The 21,006-nt window shown below is 29.8% G+C and overlaps 1 protein-coding gene across 1 annotated transcript in view; it reads right to left on the reverse strand.

Moving 5' to 3' along the window:
• spz5 (spatzle 5) overlaps positions 1 to 20,093 on the reverse strand; it is a 60,608-nt gene extending 40,515 nt beyond the window's left edge. The window contains exon 1 of the mRNA XM_065504063.1: positions 19,936 to 20,093. The gene's annotated coding sequence lies outside the window, so the exon portion shown is untranslated. The remainder of the gene's footprint in view (positions 1 to 19,935) is intronic.
• Between the last annotated feature and the right edge of the window lie 913 nt (positions 20,094 to 21,006).

Consider the following 21,006-nt stretch of genomic DNA (forward strand, 5'->3'; position numbering starts at 1 on the left):
AATGCTACTTCTGCCCACGGAAATAACTCCCAATGCTGAAATTAACCGATTAATGTCTGTCCCGCGAATCCGTTGACCAATTTTGATTAAATTTCATGCAGACAGTATTTATTATGATAATGATATTTTATTTCTATCTATTACACTTGAACCTGGATAAAATCTACAACTTTAGGCTTGATACACTTTAACGTTGAGTACATTTATGAGGGAAATAAATCTGTAACTTCTAAATGGTTAGTCTGATGTGAATGAAATTGGACATGCACAAAGAGGAAGTGTTGTCGAGTTTAAGTTTTGAATTTGGACCTCATGGGCCCACCAGGAGCGTTGCTAGGTATCCAAAAAGTAGAAAAACTCGGGTATGTAAAATTTTAACAATTTCATGAAATGGACCTAAGCTTTCATTTGAACAAAAAAAAAATTTAAAAAGAGGGCCCATTTTGGAAAAAAGTTCGATTTTGCAAAAAAAAAATCAAAAATTGTATATCTTGAGTTACAAAACATTTATTTTGCTATATATCCCACTCGCATCCCACTAAGCAACCAAATAGGTGTTATAGGAATAGACCCAAGCTTTCTTTTGAATGAAAAAAAATTTAAAAAATGGCCCATTTTAAAAAAAAGTTAGATTTTGCAAAAAAAGTAAAAAATTTTATATTTTGAGTTATAAAACATTTATTTTGATAGATATCCCACTAAGCGACTAAATAGGTCTTCAAGGAAAATATCTGAGCTTTCTGTTGAGCAAAAAAAAAATTCGAAAAATTTTTTTTGATTTTGCAAAAAAATTTCAAAAATTGTATTTCTTGAGTTATAAAACATTTATTTTGATAGATATCCCACTCGCATCCCACTAAGCAACTAAATAGGTCTTAAAGGAAAATATCTAAGCTTTATTTTAAGAAAAAAAGGGCCTATTTTGAAAAAAAAAGTCAAAAAAGTTTTTGATTTCGGAAAAAACATATTAAAATTTTTTTTTTTTTTTTAATATTTTTTTTCCATAGAATGAAGAAATAGCTATCTATTTGGGACACATTTTGCTAAGATAGGTAATAAGTTACATGGATAAGAAAAATCACATGCATGGCCAAAATGTCAAATTTTGAAACCCTCTAACTCCGAGAGTTATTGACCGATCTTGTCGAAAAATTTTGTCTGAATTACTATCCAATAGATCTAACCTTGGTTTTTAAAGATGGTTTACTTGACTTGAAAACCCCCATATATCTTCTTGTCCAGTTAGACTTGCCACCTTTTGAAATTTCCAAAACGGGATACCACTAAATGATCAGAGAAAAATTCAAACATTCGTTTATAATTATTATCCTATTTTATTTATTAAAATCAACAATAGCACATTAATTTTAAATGTGTAAAATCTGGAGAACTATCACTGTGAAAGTCTTCGAACTTTATACAAGCCAATTTCTTATCTGTGTATGAAGTCTAACCAAAAATGGGACTGATCGGAATAGATAGTAAATAGTTATTTTCGAATATCTGCAGAACTATAATTGTGTCAGTCTTAAAATTTTGCCCTAATATCACCCTTACTATTCTACATAGCTTGGGTGAAAATGTTATTGTGTTAGTGGGCGTGGCACCTCTCATACAAAGTAAATATGAGAGGTATGGTCGGTCAAGCCCGATCATATAATACCCTACACTAAGTAAAAGAGCAAAATCATTTTTTTTTTTTTAAATTTCAATAATTTATATTTTTTAGTGATTTTCGTAAGTGGGCCTTATATGGGAGCTATGACCAATTATGGACCGATCACCATGAAATTAGGTCGTATGATTTATGTCTATATTGAAGTTATTTATGTTGAATTTTGTATGTATGCCAACATTTTTAAGCGATTTATGCACGTTAAAGTGATTTTCGGAAGCAGATCTATATGGGAGCTATGACTAATTATGGACCGATCATAACAAAATTTGGTGACATGAATTTTGTATATATAAAACATATTTGGAGCGAAATTTGTGTAGATACATAGATAAATTAAACATTTATGACCGATAAAGTCCAATTTCTAGAGGACATTTGTATGGGGGCTAGGTGAAATAATGGACCGATTTCAGCCAGTTTCAATAGGCTTGGTCCTTGGGCCGAAAAAGTAATATGTACCAAATTTGATCAAAATTGCGACCTGTACTCTGCGCACAAGGTTTACAAGTATTTATGTCTATCGGTATTTCCAATTTTTCGATTTTTTTAAATTTTTTGTGGTAATTAATGAAAAAGTTATGTTTTTTTCCAAACGGGACAAATGGCGAGTATCGGCGGGACACTGGACATTCAACTCTAAAACTGGCCTGTCCCGACGAAAACTGGACGGTTGGCAAGTCTATGTCGAGTACTACATAAAATATCGTTTTTTATGTTTTTTCCGACGCAAATTAGTTAGGGAAAACTTAACAATTCGCAGAGAATTTACCTAGCACTGTTATTTACATTCATAAAAATGTTGTTTGTAAGCAAACATACTTTTTATGAATTTCTATGTTTCTCTGCGAGTTGTTAAGTTTTCCCTAACTAAGTAATTTCCCACGGAAAAAACATAAAAAACATATCATAATATATTAGGACATTATGACAATATGACTTAATAGAAGACTGTTTGAATCCCCCAAATATAAATCTTTTTTACGCCCCTGGAATGTATGGCATCTTTAGAAAGACAACGATACATCATCGTTAAAATAATGACTGTTGCATTGATGGGTTTTAAAATTGATTAATAAATACAATTGAATTGAAATGAATCGTATTGATTGTACCAGCCAATGAGCAGTTTAGTTCAAATGGGTGGAAAATTATAGTGAAAAGTGTAAAAACACATAATAACTGACATTAAGTTGTGACAACTGTTTACATATTTATCCGTCCGTCTGTCTGTTTGTCTGGTTATATATGTATTTATTTGTATCTATAAGTATTTACTACAAATAGTGTGAATGTAGATATGAATGCATTTGTTTGTTTGTGTGTGAATAAGTAAATCTATAAAATTAATTGTTTCATTAAATTGCATTGGAAAATATTGATGGAAAGTATGATTATGAATGATGCACCACTTGTTAATTAAAGTGGATGTGCCGAAGAAGTAACATCAACTAAAATCAAGGTAAATATTGAAATGAAAAATTAAATAAAGAGGTGACAATATTTAACAACAGCAACAATAATGAAGATGATGACGCTGATGATGCTGTTAATATTTAGTATGAATGTATCGATAATCAGGTTTATTGACACGTACCAATACGTACAAATGTATCTGTGTGTTTACACACACACTCATGATAATGTCGTTATTTATTTAAATTTAAAATTTTCAACAGTTTGTTGTCATTATTATTATTATTATTGTATAATTTTGTTGTTTTACTCCAAGTTATTGTTGTTGATTATTTGCAGATTCTTTTATTGTTGTTGCTTTAGTAGTATTTTGCCAAGTTGTTGTTAGTACATTGAACTTAATTTACTTTTTTATTATTTTATTTAACAAATAATATTAGTTTTTGTTTTTATTCATCTATTTTATTTGTTCATTTTCTTTTAGGTGAAACTGGAAACTTGTTTGATGAGTAAATACGAGCGAGTACTTGGATGTGGCTCATGCTATTTAATTTTGTCGTTTTTTTGTTTTCTTTTCAAAGTTTTGTACCATTGGGAACTTCCTAGTTTTTGTGGGAACCTTTGTGTTCGTGCTGTGTGACGAAACGATTTACATAAAACAAGTTTGCACTTTTCCCATGAATCACTCAGGTCACAGATACAAATTTTAGTTTAAAGATTTTTTATGATTTTTGAACTATGCATTTTAAAGATGAGTAGTAAACTAATGGCTAAATCAGCTGTGAAAAATTCAAAATCGAGTTGAACATTTGTTAAGTAATCGTTATTAAATTTCCTGGACTTTTATTTAAATAAATCAATAGACATTTGCTTGAAGATAATTGTATCGTGAAACTCAAGGGCTTTTAAAAATGGGTTTATGTTACACCCATATATTTCAAATATTCAACATTGTGCAATATAAAAGTAGCGGTTTCGGTTAAAACCGAAATGTAAACTCTAGTGTGTATTAATTTATTTTTTTCAGATTTACCAAAGGTTTTTATATTAAAAAGATATCAGAATTTTTATTCACAAGAATTATTAATAAAACCACTATTGACCCATTTTCAAACTATCAATTTCTATATTGGGAACAAATAACGACATTGAAATACATATATGGGGCATTTCATGTCAAGTGAACCAACTTCTAAAATCGATGTCTTCCGATCAGGATGAAATTTGGACCAAGGTTATTTCTGTTGAATATTAATTAGAGGGGGTCTAAATTTGACATTTTGGCCAAGCCCGATCGGAAGACATCGATTTCAAAAGTTGGTTCACTTGACATGAAATGCCCCATATATGTATGTCTCCTTTTCAGATTTGTATCTTATTTCAGCGAAATATATAGTATAACAGATAAAAAAAATTTTGATATATAATGGAAAAACAATATTATAGGGAATGATACAAATAATTTAGTCAGTAAATACTACTGTTTATGATACGAGAACGATATCATATATGATAGTTTATATCAACCAGATGATATTGTTACAATATCGTTCGGTTTATTGTGAATGTAAACTTAAAAACTAATTGAAATTAAACCGTATGATTTTTGCTGTAAAAAAATTGTCCTTGTAATTAATCTATAGGCTTTTATATACCATAGAGTCATATTCCGGGATGAAATTTATATGGGGCCTTGGGGAAATCATGAACCTAGTCTTACCATTTCCAAAATTTAATGCAATAAAAAAATTAAATTTGTGAAAAATTTAGTTTTTGGAGGTTGTCTGACATTTTGGTCCACAACTCTGCTTCAACTGGAACGAATTTGCTGGTTCTGATCAATACTATACTTTTAAGGCACAGTGGTTTAGAAACGACTTTTTTTGGAAATAATTCGGTATCTCGGAACTATTGGAGATATCGTAACAAAATTTCACAAGGTTGGAGCTGAGGTGTTTTTGAGTTGATTTGCAGTTGTTCAGCTTCGTAGGTCACCCTCAAAAAATATAGTTGTGTATGTTTAGTGTAATAACCATTTCAATATTGTTAAAAGTTTTATAACAATATTATAGTTACAGTAACTATTTACATGATTGTGGTAACCATATTATGGTTAATTTACGATTCACCTGATTGTATCAACCATATATATGGTTACAGTAAACAAGTATATGTTTGTGACAACCATTTATATGATGAAGGACTTACCATATTATGTTGCTCTCGGCTTATGGGTATCATAATCTGAGAACAACATAAAATTATTCATCATAAATATGGTTGCCACAAACATATATTTGTTTACTGGAACCATATACATGGTTAACATTTTTTAACTCACTATCGCTAATGTTTAGTGAGGCTGCTAATTTTCAACTCAGCATTAAACATCAATTCAAATGATTGCAATGCAAACTGCAAAATTAGTGCCCCTTTCAAAAATGTTAACGTTTTTTTGCATATACTCCTCTATATCTGCAGGGCTACATTTTATTTTGAAAATTCAAGTGGGCGTGGCAGTTCCCATACAAAGTCAATAGTTATTATGGAATATATGGTGAACTACAATATATACCCACATACAACACTTCATAAAAATAGTAATAGTAAATAACAACACATACTTATTAATAAACCATATTATGTTCATTATATATGACGGTGGTGGGCAAGGACACGCCCCAATCTATTTTTAATCCTTCTAAATGTCAGTATCAAATTTCATTTGTCTATTACAACTCCATGTATTTTTGTCTATTCGATCTATGGGAACAATAAGTAAATACCCTGCTATTTTAATTATTAGGCTTTTTTGAATTTTTAATTATAATTAACCGTTTTTAGCAAATAAATTTTTGCTGGCATCTATCTATCTAATTACCTATATATGGATATATAACGGTAAAAACGAAATGCAATTAAATTATTATTATTTTGTTAGTTTTAAATGTCAAACATGCAAATTTAATTATATACGAGGTTAAACTTGACAAAATATTTGCATTGAATTTACACGAAACCGGATGTTAAAAAATGTTTAAAACTGTAACACAATGAAATACAGCTAAAGTAGTATAACAAATAAAATAAAAATGTAAATCAAATCTAGTGCAATAATATGTTGAATAGATAAAAAATGCTGAATCCGAAAATGTAACGAATGTAAAGTAAATTGAATGGGAGCGTTAATTAAACATTATCATGATGTTTCCAAGTGTCACAATGTTTGTGCGTCTAGTTATATGGAAGCTAAGTATGTAAGTACCCGCAGAGGTGCTGATTTGATTTCACAAATAGAACTTTAAATAGTTTTAAATACATTAAATTAAACTCGTACAAACCAAACAAAAGTAAAATAAATTGCAACACTTGTTAAATGGAAGGACGGACGGACAATTACATTCATAGATACATACATACATATGTATAAGAATGTTTATGTGTATCTATCTATGAACATTCAAATGCAAACGTCTATGAAAACAACTTTTTAAAATGTTTTTTAAATCATTTTGCCATAAATAATGCTTCCATTTGACAATAAACTACACAAGTTTTTTTTATTATTCTGAAATCCATGTTTTAAGAAGAATTAAAATACAGATCAAAAGTTTACGAATGTTCATAATTCAGCTGGTACAAAACACAGATGTGGGCAGAGATTTTGCACGCAGCTGTCATAAGCAGGTAAAACAATTTCCTTATTAAATTATTCATACATATAAATATTTAACTGTAATTGTTAACATTAATTCTGATGACGCACTTTTTATGTTACTTTGTTTTAAATAAATTGTAAATTTGTTTGCTTGCACTACTATTGTTCCGTATGGCAAATCTGTTCAAGTGGCTTCAATTATCTAAACAAACCATTCCATTAAAATCTATCTGGACAAAATTATTTATTTGAATCCAGAAAAATATGTTTAAAAATTGCCTTAACTTCAACCGTTTTTATGGTAACGTTTTACAATTGTTTGGATCTACATATATTTGATTTTACCGTTTTTTTTTGTATTATGAAAAACATATGAATATTGCGTCAATAAGGAACTGCTACTATATTCGGTGGCGATAAATCTTATATTCCCTTGACTTTAGCATTTATTTTAAAATATCTAATTACTTGTCGTATTATGTTATTCTACCTTAGATATCGGACTTCAATTATCTAAACAACACATTCAATTAAAATCTAGCTGGACAAAATTATTTATTTGAATCCAAAAAAAAATATGTTTAAAAAGACCTGTATTGCGTATTTTGCGAGTTACAGTTGGGTCTAGATTAGAGTATTGGGGTGAAAATACAAAATATAAATTGGAGTCAGCCAAGTGGTCAGACATTAATGACAATTAATGTCTATAAGTGACAGATTGGCTACTTGCTTTTTAAAGTTTTTAAAAATATTTATCGTATTCGGTTTCATAAAGCGACACCAACCTTCTTTGCTAAAAGCTAGAGAGCTACCACGAGAAAGAAGATAAACAAGTTTTATATTTATCTCTTTCTTTCACAACTGCCTTTTGTTTATATTTTTGCTGCATGTAACATAAAGCGATTTATTTTTACATCTTTCTCTTTCCATGAGAGCTGCCCTAGGAAGCTGATTTTGGAATTTTTGAAACTTCACAATTACCAACCAGGGATGCCAGGTACTTTTAATCGCTGTCCCCAACCAAAGTTAAAAATATCTAAATTTTTTTTCTAAATTTTCACAAAAACTAAACTACATCTTATATATAAATAGGTTACACGTTTTGTTGTGGTACACTTTTAACAGTCCAAGGCAGTGACTGAGGTTTGCCACACAAGTCCGCTTTTTTTCTACAAACATATATGTACATCATTTAAAATGCATATAAATAGCTAAAAGGGTGTTTTTTTAATAATCCGCATATGGGCTGTGGACTCCATGAAACAAAATCTTCTATAAATAGCTTTCAGAGTCCACAGACCACATAAGGGCTTGGAAATTGTTTGGACGAACAGCCCACAAATGGACTGTTAACATGTTAAGTATGTTATTGCCCACCAAAAAACATTATTTTCTCTAAATATGCACCATATAAAAAATGTTTTCATCAAGTGGTCGAATTTCGAGTACCTAGCGATCCTAGTATTAAATTAATCAGCCAATCAAAACGATTAAATTAGTTGTTATGTTTCTTCTGAAAATATTCATTCCAATTGGGGAACATTTTTTTCACTGCATCTCGTAACACATTCTTTCAAATCTTTTATGAAGTTAAACAAACATTTAGCATAAACATATGTGAAAATAATCAATTGTAAATTCAATTCGAAATTACAGAATTACACCTTGCATTGAATTTTACATGATCCGCACATAAAATCCGACAATTATAAAACTTTTTGGAAATACTGATTTGTATCGGTTTCTACATCAGAGAATTGGTTTATGCGGTTAAGAAGTAGTGATTTTAACACAGAAGATATATAAAGACTGAGATCGAAAAGTACTTAACACACGTTTACCATTGAAACGTTTAACCCAAGTATTATTTTTTTTATATCAAGTTACCTTCGTAAAGCAGGTCAGTTATTATGTTTAATAGCAATTATATCCATTTTTTGTTAATCTGATTAAAATGAGTGACCAGAAAAAAGTGCGGGAGCTACTCAAGCAGCAACTTCAAAACGTTTGCTAGCAGCAGGATTCATCCGAGATACCTTGATAGACAATTTTGCATGTCCGAAATGATGCTTGAACGCTTTATAAGAAAATCATTATCAATTAACCAAACGCAACTAATTCGTCTTTTATAGGGAGCATTGGTCGAAATACGCCCAGAATATGCGGTCATGACAACATTCGGTCACATGTTGCAATACCTGTTAAAAAGTATACAGAATGAAGCGTTTGGGAAATGTTGCCTCATCCGCCTTATATTCCAGACCCTGCACCTTTGACTATGTGATTCGATCGTTGCAGAACGCTTTCTCTGGGATACTGTTCACTTTGGAACAGATAATCCGAAATTGGCTCGATACGTCTTTGGCCTCGAAAGATGAGCAGTACTTTTGGCTCGGAATTCATATGTTGCCAGAATGATAGGAAAAGGTCATAGCTAATAATACTTTGAATAAATTTATGTTGTATAAATCATAGTAGAAAAATAGAAGGTAGTTTCATTCTCTCTTTATTTTTTCAAATTCTATATCTGACATGATTAAGGATTTTGAAGTTTTCGTAAAAATAGTAATGCCATATCAATTTCAATTTCAAATTGGATATGAATGCTGTCCCAATGAACACAAGGTAACTTCAAAATACTACTTATTATGTAAACATATTTTGAGATATATATCACCGATTATTACCGATTATAACTATGCACGCTGGAGTAGAATCGAAATTATTTAAAAATAAATCTCGTATTTCTAAACGGCGTACCCAAGGAATATTCGAGTTTAAGATTTGAAAATGAACCCCACAAATACTTCAATGACGGCGCTATGGGACCCAAAGTAGGGCACCTTCGACATGTAAATTTGTTAAACGCGTGCCATTTTTTGTTTTCCATCCGATTTCAAAGACTTTTTATATTTTCTGAGAGTGCTCGGCTAGATCTTGAAAATACATTCTTCCGTGTGCTACTTGTCTCTTATAATTAAACCTCCATTTAAAAGATATAAAATATTTACATAGTAATAAAAAAAATGAAGAAAATGCATACATATAAAAATAGTCAACGTGTTTTAATAAGTAATCGAACGTTAGGAATTGAATCAATAACTCCCAACACAACATAATACATTTTTATTTAAATAATAAATAAATTACACATTTTTTGTAAAAAAAATTCTCGAAAATCATAATCATTTTTTGGAATGTGGCAACGCTTTTTATAATGTTAAAAAAAATAAAACTTCAAAAAACCTTATTTTTTAAAAAAAATTTTGATTGAAACTACCTTCTATATTTTTATCATGGTATAAATGTTTCAAATAAAAGCCAAACATTTTGAAAAATTCCCTAATTCCTAATATAAAAAAGACTACAACCAATCAGTCTTTTCTTTTTTTCTTTTACTCCATTCCAACTTTTAACAGTTTTTTAGTCCTTTTTCCGAAATAAAATTAATTTTACAAGCTTCCGAACTTTACTCCACCTTTTTATCAAATTTTATTCAAATCTGACCATCGAAAAAATACTTGTTAATATAAAATGGAAATACTCTATTACAGGACCTGAAAGGTTACAGCTACCGATTTAATATACACATGCTCTTAGGACTTAATTCAGACTGAGACTGAATGATTAATTAAATATTAGAAGATTTGAACATTCATCATTTTGGACACATGCATTCGGGTAAGAATGAACTCATAATCCTTGAATCATAATAATGATGCTGTGAAGTATTTACTGAACTTTCGAAGAAAGAAAATGGTTGCATGCTTGCATTATTTTTCAAGCGAACAACACTGCTGTATTTTAAGACTTAAGAATATAGGAGATAATGAGACAGCGCATGAATTTCCACGGGCCGGAGAGGATCTTAATACAGATATCGTTTATAATGGCAGACTTTGAATACAAGACAATAAGGGATAAATTCCAACTTCCTGCCAAATCGAATCTTTTTCGAGTACTTTTGGTGATCAAAAAATGATTCGAAAGTGATTTATTTGAAAAACAATAACAAAATGAAGATCAATCATAAATATATTATTCAGGTGTTCGAAATATGATTGTTTAGAAATTTAAATTAGCCATATTCCAGATATTTAATCGCGCTGAAGTATAACAAATTACTCGAATTTGATTAAAATTTACAAAAAAAAGCTAGTAAGCTGGGTACTAGGGTATTCGAATTATTCGATTTTTCTCTTGTTCGAATAAAACGAATAATTCGAATAAGAGATTTTAACTTTTTCGAATAAAAGAATGAAGTTTTGAATTGATAATGTTAAAAAACATTCGAAAACAAAGTCCATCATTAAATTTTCATCAAAAATATTCTTATCAGATTAACTCCCGAACAATCTACAAAACAATTGACTAGCAAACCCTATAGTTTCCGTTTTGGATCCTGAATTGAAGTACAATATAAACGTATTAAGAACTTTTTTATGTCGGGTTTTAAAATGAGTAACAAATTCTTTAGTAAATGAATTATTCACTTTATCTAAATTATTTATAACAAATTGTATTATATCCTCAAGTTCTATCAGGGTTCCGAATCTTTGCTTAATCAAGCTGTTATAGGGAATTACACAAATCTGTCCAAAGTTTGATATCATTGTCAGTGAACGTGGCTAATTTGAAGTCAGACAGTGCATGATTGACGTATTTATAAATACGCAAAAAGTTTATTACCATGTTAGACAAAGATGTTCAAAATCATGTATAAGACGAACTACATGCTTTTCTTTCAGCAAAACGTTACTTTGCAATATTTGTGTATATCATTCGATTTATTAAATATTTTGCAACACTTACGTACGCGGTTAATAACATCACTTGTATACATATATTTTAAGATCATGGCCTTTGTCTATTTCAACGTTATCGTTATAACTGTCATCCTCAATATAACTTTCGACGACCGTTTCAAAATCACATTCTCCATCACATCACAACTCCACTTTAATCTAAGTTAAAATTTTGAATTTTAATTTCGCTTCTTCTAATATTTCGCCAGCTAAATAACAAATGTTTTATTCCGTACCTTTTATTTTTTGATTGGTTCAAGTCCTAAGTTAAAAAATTGTAAAGATTTGTTTTTAGAATTGTAACTTCTTGCAGTAATATTTATATATTTATAGAAGGAGCTATCGGAACACTCACCTACAGTGATCGAAAGTCCCTTTGTCTTTAGTTATTTGTCGAATTTCAGAAACAATACAATTTTTGTGAGTCATTATTACTTATTTAAATTTGAAATTATGAACAATTTTAAGCAATTTAATAAATTTAAATATACATATATGAACATTTATTCGTTTTATTTGATTATTCTACATAAAATTGTTCGAATTATTCGTTATTCGAAAATGGTCATTATTAAATTGTTCGAATAATTATTCGTAAGAAATTATTCGATTAATCGAACGATCATTAGTCGAATGGGTACCCAGATAGCATTTGGAAGATTGTTTTTTCAAAAATCTCCAAACCGAGTCTTTTTCGATTAAAAAGCTTATAAGCATGAGTAAACCTAAACTGAGGATGTATGTAGGTATTATTATAGGACATAATGAAGATACGACTGTATGCGGATAATCACTATTACGTAATTGTTTTGAATCTTTCTTCTTTCAGAATTGAGAGGTATGAACAAGTTGTAATAGTGAAATACACGAAACTATTAAAACTTATCTTAAGGCATCGAAAGTTGACTACCTATGAAGGCCGTTGATGATAAGGGAGCTACCAATCTGAGTATGATACTTTCAATAGTTTATAAATTCTTAAGCTCTTCAAATATATCGAAAATTAAAAATTGCTATTTTCATAGCGGTTTAAATCGAACACTAATTAGCATTAAAGCCTTATTCTAGGAGTACATTGACACCAACTTTGATAGTTTCATGCACCGATGTAAGTTAGTTAGTTAATTATGAACAAGTCTCCAATTCTAGAGCATTGAAATTAGTGCTATATTTGTGACCTCATCTGTATTTAGGTGTGAACTACATACATAAATCCAATTTAATGGTCTTTTTTATTATTGAACACTCAACGGTCTATTCTCATGCGGAAACATAAAGCTGGACAGGTTTACAGTGTGTGTTAGTGAGTGTGTTAGAAACGAGTATGGCCAATGACCATGTCTTAATCCGGGATCAAATCGCAAAAACCTCTAAATACTGACAAAAACATACAACTCAATATAATTGACAGACAACAAGAATTTGTAAATGTTTCTTGTATTTCTCAGTTCTTTTTCTTTAATTAATCAATCAAAATCAAATTTATTTTATTTTGCTCTATTTTAAAGGTATTTATTTAGTTATTTAATTATTTAAGTAGTTTATGGTCGGCCAAGTGTTCATGCATAAACATTTCTATTGTTGTCCATACAATTAGCCATAAAGGGAATTGAAAGTTTTGTAAGTGATCATGTTTGCAAAAAAAGAACAACTGTTTAAAATTAAGGTGGGTTTCAAAATCAATTAAGGAAATCATTTATTCATTAAAACAATTCTATTACGGCCTTATGTGTATTTATTTGGAGCAATTAGAACACAGGTTCTAAGTAATAAAATCAATACATTATTAATGCACATGTAATTAATAGCTATTATCTGATTTGATTTTTTGTTGTATCTATTTCCATTGCAAATATTAATTAGGAAGTTAAAAAAGTATTTTTTTCAACTTAATTACGAAAGAAAATACATATTTGAAATCAGCTTAAATTATTACTTCAATAATTAAGCCACCGTGACAATAAAAATTAAAAAAAAAATAAATAAAAAAGGTAATAATGATAAAGTTTCTTATAAACATTAAAGAAACTAATTTTGGAGATTTTAATAGATTTGCCAACAATTTAATGGTTTTTCAATAAAATAGATTTTTTTTTAAATACGAATGCGGAATTTAAGATTTCATGGAATTTGATTAAATGTTAATGGTATGACGTATGTATAATAAAAACCTTGTAGTTTTCTATATAAAATATCGAAAGAAACATCCTTGTTTTACTCTGAATGTTTGGGAAAATCTATTTCTATATTTTTATTGAGTCAGTGTAAACCCCAAAAACAGTTATTTATTAATCCATATCCGCCCATTGATTTTACAAGTAATTCAAATCAGTTGTTAGCAAACACATTTGTATTTATTACTCTTAATATGTAATGTAAAAGGGAAATTATATACGTTTTGAATTCTGTCCGAGATATTTCGAATTGTGGGTTTTACAATTCGCATCCGTTCATTTATGTTACATGCAACTGAAAAACATTCAACAACTGATGCGTTCTAGATTGTTAATGCGCACAAATTTATATAGATTGTGAGTACATTTGTGTTTGAAAACATTGCAACAATATTAGAAAATCAATGATCAAGTGAAATATGACATCATATTTCCCATTTCTAACATTTTGGAATTTTTGTGCTGATGTTTGTAACGCCCAACACTATTAGTCTGACCATCAATCTTAAAGTATACAAATCTCATCAGCATCACTTTCTGAGTCGATTGAAATCTTGTGCGCATTTTGGAATATATTTTGATATTGGTCTTAGGTTAGTAAAAATTACACCACCAAATTATGTGCAGTTCGATCCACAATTGACCACAGCACCATTCTAAAGCTTAATTCCGAAAAAAATTAACCTAAATACATTAAACAAATCATGGATCACAGTCCACACTGACTTCAGAACATAGGCAGTTGATAGCGGCCATATTGTTGAAGCTACATTGGCCGAATTGGCTTTCATTTATTCAGTTTGATTTGCCAAATCACTATGGATGATTCAACACGTTCAACAACATGTGCAAATGATAAAATTATTATATCGAAATGGGTGTTCGGGGAGCTTCATCTATTTTACGATGAGGCCCATTTCTGGATGAATTTGCATCCTGAAAAATTCACTGTTTTGTGTGGATTTTGGTCAGGGCACCACCGCACAGAGGAGCCAAAAGTACTCATTGTGCGGATTAATTGAAAAAATAAATTGCAAGTATGGTGAAAACTGAAAGTACCCAATTAAAGAGCACAAAATACTACATCAGCGAGCAAGAAATTAATGTCAAATATGAAACTGTATTTTTATAGTTATGTGTTGAAATTACACATTGAGAGAAAAAAAGCTAAAAAATGGTAAAAAAAATCTAAAGAATTGTGCTAATAAATACTATTTATAATAACACTATACATACATATATACTAATTAATAAATCTAATTATGCAACCATCAAGTTCAGGTATTTATTGATATGTTTTAGCTAATTTCAAATTTGAAGTAGTTGTGGAAGTGGTTTTGTTTTTAATTTTTATATTGGAAGTGCAAAAAAATTGATTTTTTCGGTTCAAATTGATATAAAGTTATTAGTTGGGCTCAGTTGGGCAGAGAATTTAATGTAATTTAAAAGTTGTTAAGTTTTCCCTAATTAATTTGCCACGTAAAAAGGACAATGTAGACATATTATATGTCAACGGCTAGGAGATTCGGAACACAGCCGAAGAAATAGGATCGTTTTAAAAATTGAACATACCCGAGGTGTCCTACTATGGGGACCGCTGGCCGCACCCCTGGTGAGCCCATGCCGTCAAAATTCAAAATTTAAACTCGGCAACACTTCTTCTTTCCGCATGTCTAATTTACTTTACTTTATTTTACTTCTGATGGGTTAATGGTCGACAAAGGGTTAATTTTTTCTTAAACTTGTTGAAAATATACGTATTTCTACCTATATTCCAATTTTGGTATCAAACAGTAGAATACTTTAATAGTTATTAATTTCGCACGGAAAAAGTGATACTTTGAACTACAGTGCACTGAAAGAAGTTTAGCAATGAAAATTGTAATGTCGATAGCCTTTAAGCTTTGTCTGAAACACTTTCTTATATTTTTACGATCTTTGGCTGAAATTGGGCGGAAACGCCTTAGTGGGAATGACCCCTCTGATATAAAGAAAATAGTTGTAATTGAATATCTTAAGTTATTACCATTGTTCTAAAGAAATATAAAAATGGGTGGGATCAGTGTAGAACAGTGGTATCTCCCATATCAAGTGTATAGTTATTTTCAGCGACCGAAAATAATAATTATTCTTAAAATTTGTAAGGAAAAAAGCCATCATAAGAAAATATCGGATAGTCAAGTCATTTTGATCGATTTAAACTACATACATACATATGTATATCATAATATTAATAGGCAAGTCGATTTCTTTAGACCCCAAGAAGTATACCAGGCAAGAAATATACCATTTTAAAGGGATTTATTCACAGAAATGCAGAATATATATTTTATTGAAATCCGTTCAGGTTTTTTAGGAGTTATAAGCGTTTAAAGATGTTACTAACACATATGCAAAAACGTGTACAAGTGAACTTTACGCTAAAATGTAAACAAAGCAATGCGTGTTTGTCCCATTTGTTGTTGTAAATAAATAAGAGTAACAACCCAGCAGTTAAGCAAGTAGTCAATGTATCCCTTAAAGACAGTAATTGTCACAAATATCTTATCACTTGGCTGACACCATTTTATATATTTGGTCATTTGACATGTGTGTCCACTTTGTAGTGCAGAGAGAAGACAATTGGTTACTTTATACATCCGAGGTAATCTAGCGTGAAGACAATTGACACTTAAGTGTCTCTAAGTAATCTGGAGTGTAGTCACTTTAAATGTTTTGTGAGTAATTCGTACAAACTGGTTTTTTACAAATTGTGTTGATATAATTCTCATACAGTTTATTTTTATTTTTGCTTAAGTATACTGATATCACATGTAACATAACATGAAGTCAATAGTCACTTTAGTGTCTCTTAGTAACCTATGGTGAAGTCACTTCAAACTTTTTTTTGTACCCACCAGAAGCGTTGACTATTTTCGATCAGCTATCAGATAGTCCCATTGCAATCAAAAGGGTCAATTGACTCTCTGCTTAGGACATGCACGTGTTAAAATAACTAGTCAAGTAGCTGATCAAGTAACGAGTTACAAAGCTGGTCCAATGCGTTGCCTACTTTGGACCAGCTATTAGACAGTCCCATTGTAATCAAAAAGAGACAATTGACCCCCTGCCTAGGACATGCCCGTGTTAAAATAACTAGTCACGTGGCTATTGAAGTAACTAGCTCCCACCCTAAATGATGGGTAAAATCACTAGTTCGGTACTGTCTCCTAGAACTGCTGGAAATAAACAGTATTGATTTCGCTCTGTTTTAAGTGAGAGTTGTTATAGAAAACAAAGAAGAAGACTTTAATAATTCAAAGTCAATTAAAAAACTATATTTTGAAGGTGTTTTTTTTTGTTTGTTTTCTAACTCCCATATGCATAAACAATTTTTAAATTTTTCAAAGGTTTATAAAACAAAATTTCCATTCAAAAAACATTTGAAAAATTTAAAAAATGTTTATGCATATGGGGGTAAATATTTCATACGAATCAATTTCTTATCACGGCACGAAGTTTAATAAAAAATGGGACGGGTTGGAACAAATGGTGAGCCACCTCCCATACAAATTAAATAGTTATATATAAATATTTTGTGAACTATAATTGCAAGATTCTCCAAACTTAGTCTAAATGGCTCATTTATAATTTTGCATAGTTTCGCTGAAATTGTTCGGGATTGGAATAGTGAACGTGGCCCTATACAAAGTAAATAATTAATTTCGAATATCTGTAGAACTATAATTGTAAAAGTGTTTAAACTTTTTACGAATTAATTTCTTATTACTGTGCGGAGTTTATCTGAATATAGACGGAATTGGATTAGAGGGAGTAGCACCTCCCATACAGAGTAAATATTGCAGGGTTATTCAAACTTTGTCCGCATAGCTCTCTTACCATTTTACAGAGATTGTCTGAAAATTGTCTGGATTGTAGTAGATGTCGTGGCACAATGTAAATAATTAATTTTGAATATCTCGAGAACTATAATTCTAAAAATATTTAAACTCCATATCAATCAATTTATTACCATTCTACGGAGGTTAGCTAAAAACGAATTTATTCCTGATCCCTGTACGAAGTTTAGCTAAGCGTGATCGGCGTAGTAGGATGACCCCTCCCTTATAATGGAAAGTTAAAGTAAAGCTTGATATGAGTTACTTTTTTACACAAAAGATTTAAAAATGGGTGGGATCAGAACAGTGGAGTGGTATCTCCCATACCAAATTAGTTAGTTATATTATTTTACATGTGTTATTTTCTTACCATTGTACGTAGTTAGATTGTATCAGAAATCATTCATATTTTTTAATTTTACTAGGGTAGGGGTAGCGAAGTGCTCGGGTTATGCTAGTTATAATAAAATAACATTTTTTAAATTCTTGATTTTATTTTTCTGAAATATTTGTCAGACTTTGATTTTTATTTTTTTTTTAGAAATATTTGTCAGACTATGAGACTATTCTTGAGCTCAATGAATTATGAATATTTTTTCTTGAACTACGTGTTGGATATTGAGAAAAAAAAACTTCTAAACTTAATAACCTTATTTAGCACTTTTGCGATTTTCGATGCTCCCATGATCTAAAATCAAATGCTGAAGATTTTAGCTAAATTGTATAACATTTAGAGGTTGAACACTTTCTATACAAATTTGCTGAACATTATAACTTGATACCAAAAAAAAAAATCATAAAATGTCATCAATCTCAAATCCCAAATCTTATATTTTCAAAATTTTTTTAATTGAAATAAAATAAAAAAAAAAAATTATTTCGATTTAAAAAAATTTAAATTTCTGCACCAAGAGTATTGAAAATAGTTTGGATATCACTTATTGAACAGTTCTCATTTTCGAAGCCAAATTCTTTATAAAATGTTGAAAATTTTCAATTTAAATTACACGTTGCTACGATGGAAAAAAATTTGGAAAACCACCTAGCGTGGGTTATAGGGCTTTCTGAGTACATTACAAATTATGTCAAAAAATTTCAGAAACACCCTCAAATTCAGAAGTTATTCTGGAAACACCCGTTTTCTTTTATTCGTCAACGTATCGATCTGTAACTCAGTCAGTTTTTGTCTAACTTTAAATTTTTTAACGGGTTTGGGAAGAAAACTGATTACGCATTTTTTGATACATTTACAAGTTATAAGTATTGTTTTTGTTAAGAATATCTAAAAGTCGCTTTTCATTGCTTTTTTTTAAGCTTATAAAAATGTATACCAATGTATAAAGGAAATTTAGTTCTTAACAAAACATGTTTTAAACCGGTTGAAAATTGTAAAAGTTATTCAACTTTTCATTAACACCTGTTTTAGTATTTTCAACCCCAACCCATATGAATAAAAAAAACTATACCAAAAATTTGTATAATTTTAAATTTACAAGGTAAATTTTGTCGAACCGATTTTAACAACTAATGTCTCGTTTTTGTCTACATAAAATTGTCTTTAAAATATTGTGCAAAAAAAAAATTAAAATAACTATTGTTGAATTTGAAAAATTACGAAAAAAAAATAAAAAAAAAAGCGAAACTATTTACAAAAACTTACACAATTTCGTGGAATATAGATTTTTTGCATACATTTATGAAATCCATATTTTTAAAATTTTGAAATCGGTCTAAAAATGTGTGAGTTAGAGGTACTAAAGTACTACAAACTACCCTAAAACAATTTTTTTTTTCAAATTTTGAGGGTGTTTCATAATCTTTGAAAACGGTTTTAGTATGTCCTCACCTAGGTTGAAGGCCTAGGTTCTGACAACAAGTGTTATTTTGCAGCAGAGAGTTATTAATGATGCACTTGAAGTAAGTTTTTGTGATACCCCTTCAAATGAAGAACACTTACCCCTTTATTTATAATCAATTTTAAATTTTAAAAAAAGGTTTATAAAACAGAATTTCAACACAAAATTTGTTTTATAAACCTGTGATAAATTTAAAAATTTATTATGAATAAGGCTTTTAATATATATTCAATAAAATAATTTGTTATATTAAAATATTGGATAATATTTGTATATTTATCGATTAAAACTGTTCGCGTTAATCGAGGACGTTGTGTACATAAGTTCATACACATTAGAGTAGTGTTATAAAAGTAACAGTATTCAATAGTTTTCTGTGCCAATTGTGAGCCTGAGAAATTTTAACAAGTTTTATTTAAGTACGAATATCGAACAATGTCTGTTGTATTTAAATGAATGAATGTTAAACTTACCGTATTTTCAGCAATCCGTCGTCAACATTAATACATTGAATGCTAATGAGGGGAAACAAATTCGATCAATCTATTAAAAGTGTAACTTTTTTTTCCAACTTTTTGATGAATATTATTATTTTTATTTCTTTTTTATAGCACTTTTTCTATTTATTTTAATTTCAATTACAATTCAAATAAAATGAATAGGATTCGACTTGATTTTTAACGGCTTTTTTGATCCAAATAAATAAAAAATTATTCACAATCAAACATACATACAATAAACAACACACTTGCTTCGAAACAATTGAACAATTTATATTTTTATATTTTAAGCCTTTTTTTCTTTGAGTTGTTATTTTACAATTTTTTTTTATTTATTTTTTGGAAAGAGGGAAATGTGACAAAATTTTAATTTATCATTTGCTGCGGATCTAAACGAGCCCAATGCGGATTGATTTAAAATCTAAACACGTTATTTTTCGAAAACAGTAACAGCTCTCACAATCATAATCCAAATCACTATGTCACACTGAAAAAAACCCAACCGAAAACATACAAAATCGTACGTAATTTTTATTTTTTCTTTCTTTCGATTCAATTTTCGATTGCTGAAACACAAACTTACTACTCCTCTAGCTATCTGTGTATGAATATCAAACGTTTGTTGTGTTTTTTTTTTTTTTGTTTATTTGTTTACGTTGTTTGGAGTTACGTTGTTTGGTTTCAAATATTTTTGGTTTCGTATTTAGTTTCGGTTTTAGCGCAGTACAATGTTTACCGTACCGATCATCAAATAAAACTGAATGTGTTGGCCAATTGTTTGAGCCATGTTTTTTGTGTTTCCACAAACTTAACTTTCGTTGTTGTTATTGCTGCTAGCTCACTTTATTCTCTATGAATCGACAACTTTAATATTGAACACACATACGGATGGATGGATAGACAACTAAAAAAAAACTACTCATAGATAGCTGGAAATAGACGAATGATTGGATGTATGAGGAGATACAAGGCGCTACGTATTAGAAACGATAGTTAGTTAGATGATACTGGTTTGGAGAAACAGTGACTGACACATGTGCTGGG

This window comes from Calliphora vicina, chromosome 3 (assembly GCF_958450345.1).
Source record: "Calliphora vicina chromosome 3, idCalVici1.1, whole genome shotgun sequence".
Taxonomy (NCBI): domain Eukaryota; kingdom Metazoa; phylum Arthropoda; class Insecta; order Diptera; family Calliphoridae; genus Calliphora; species Calliphora vicina.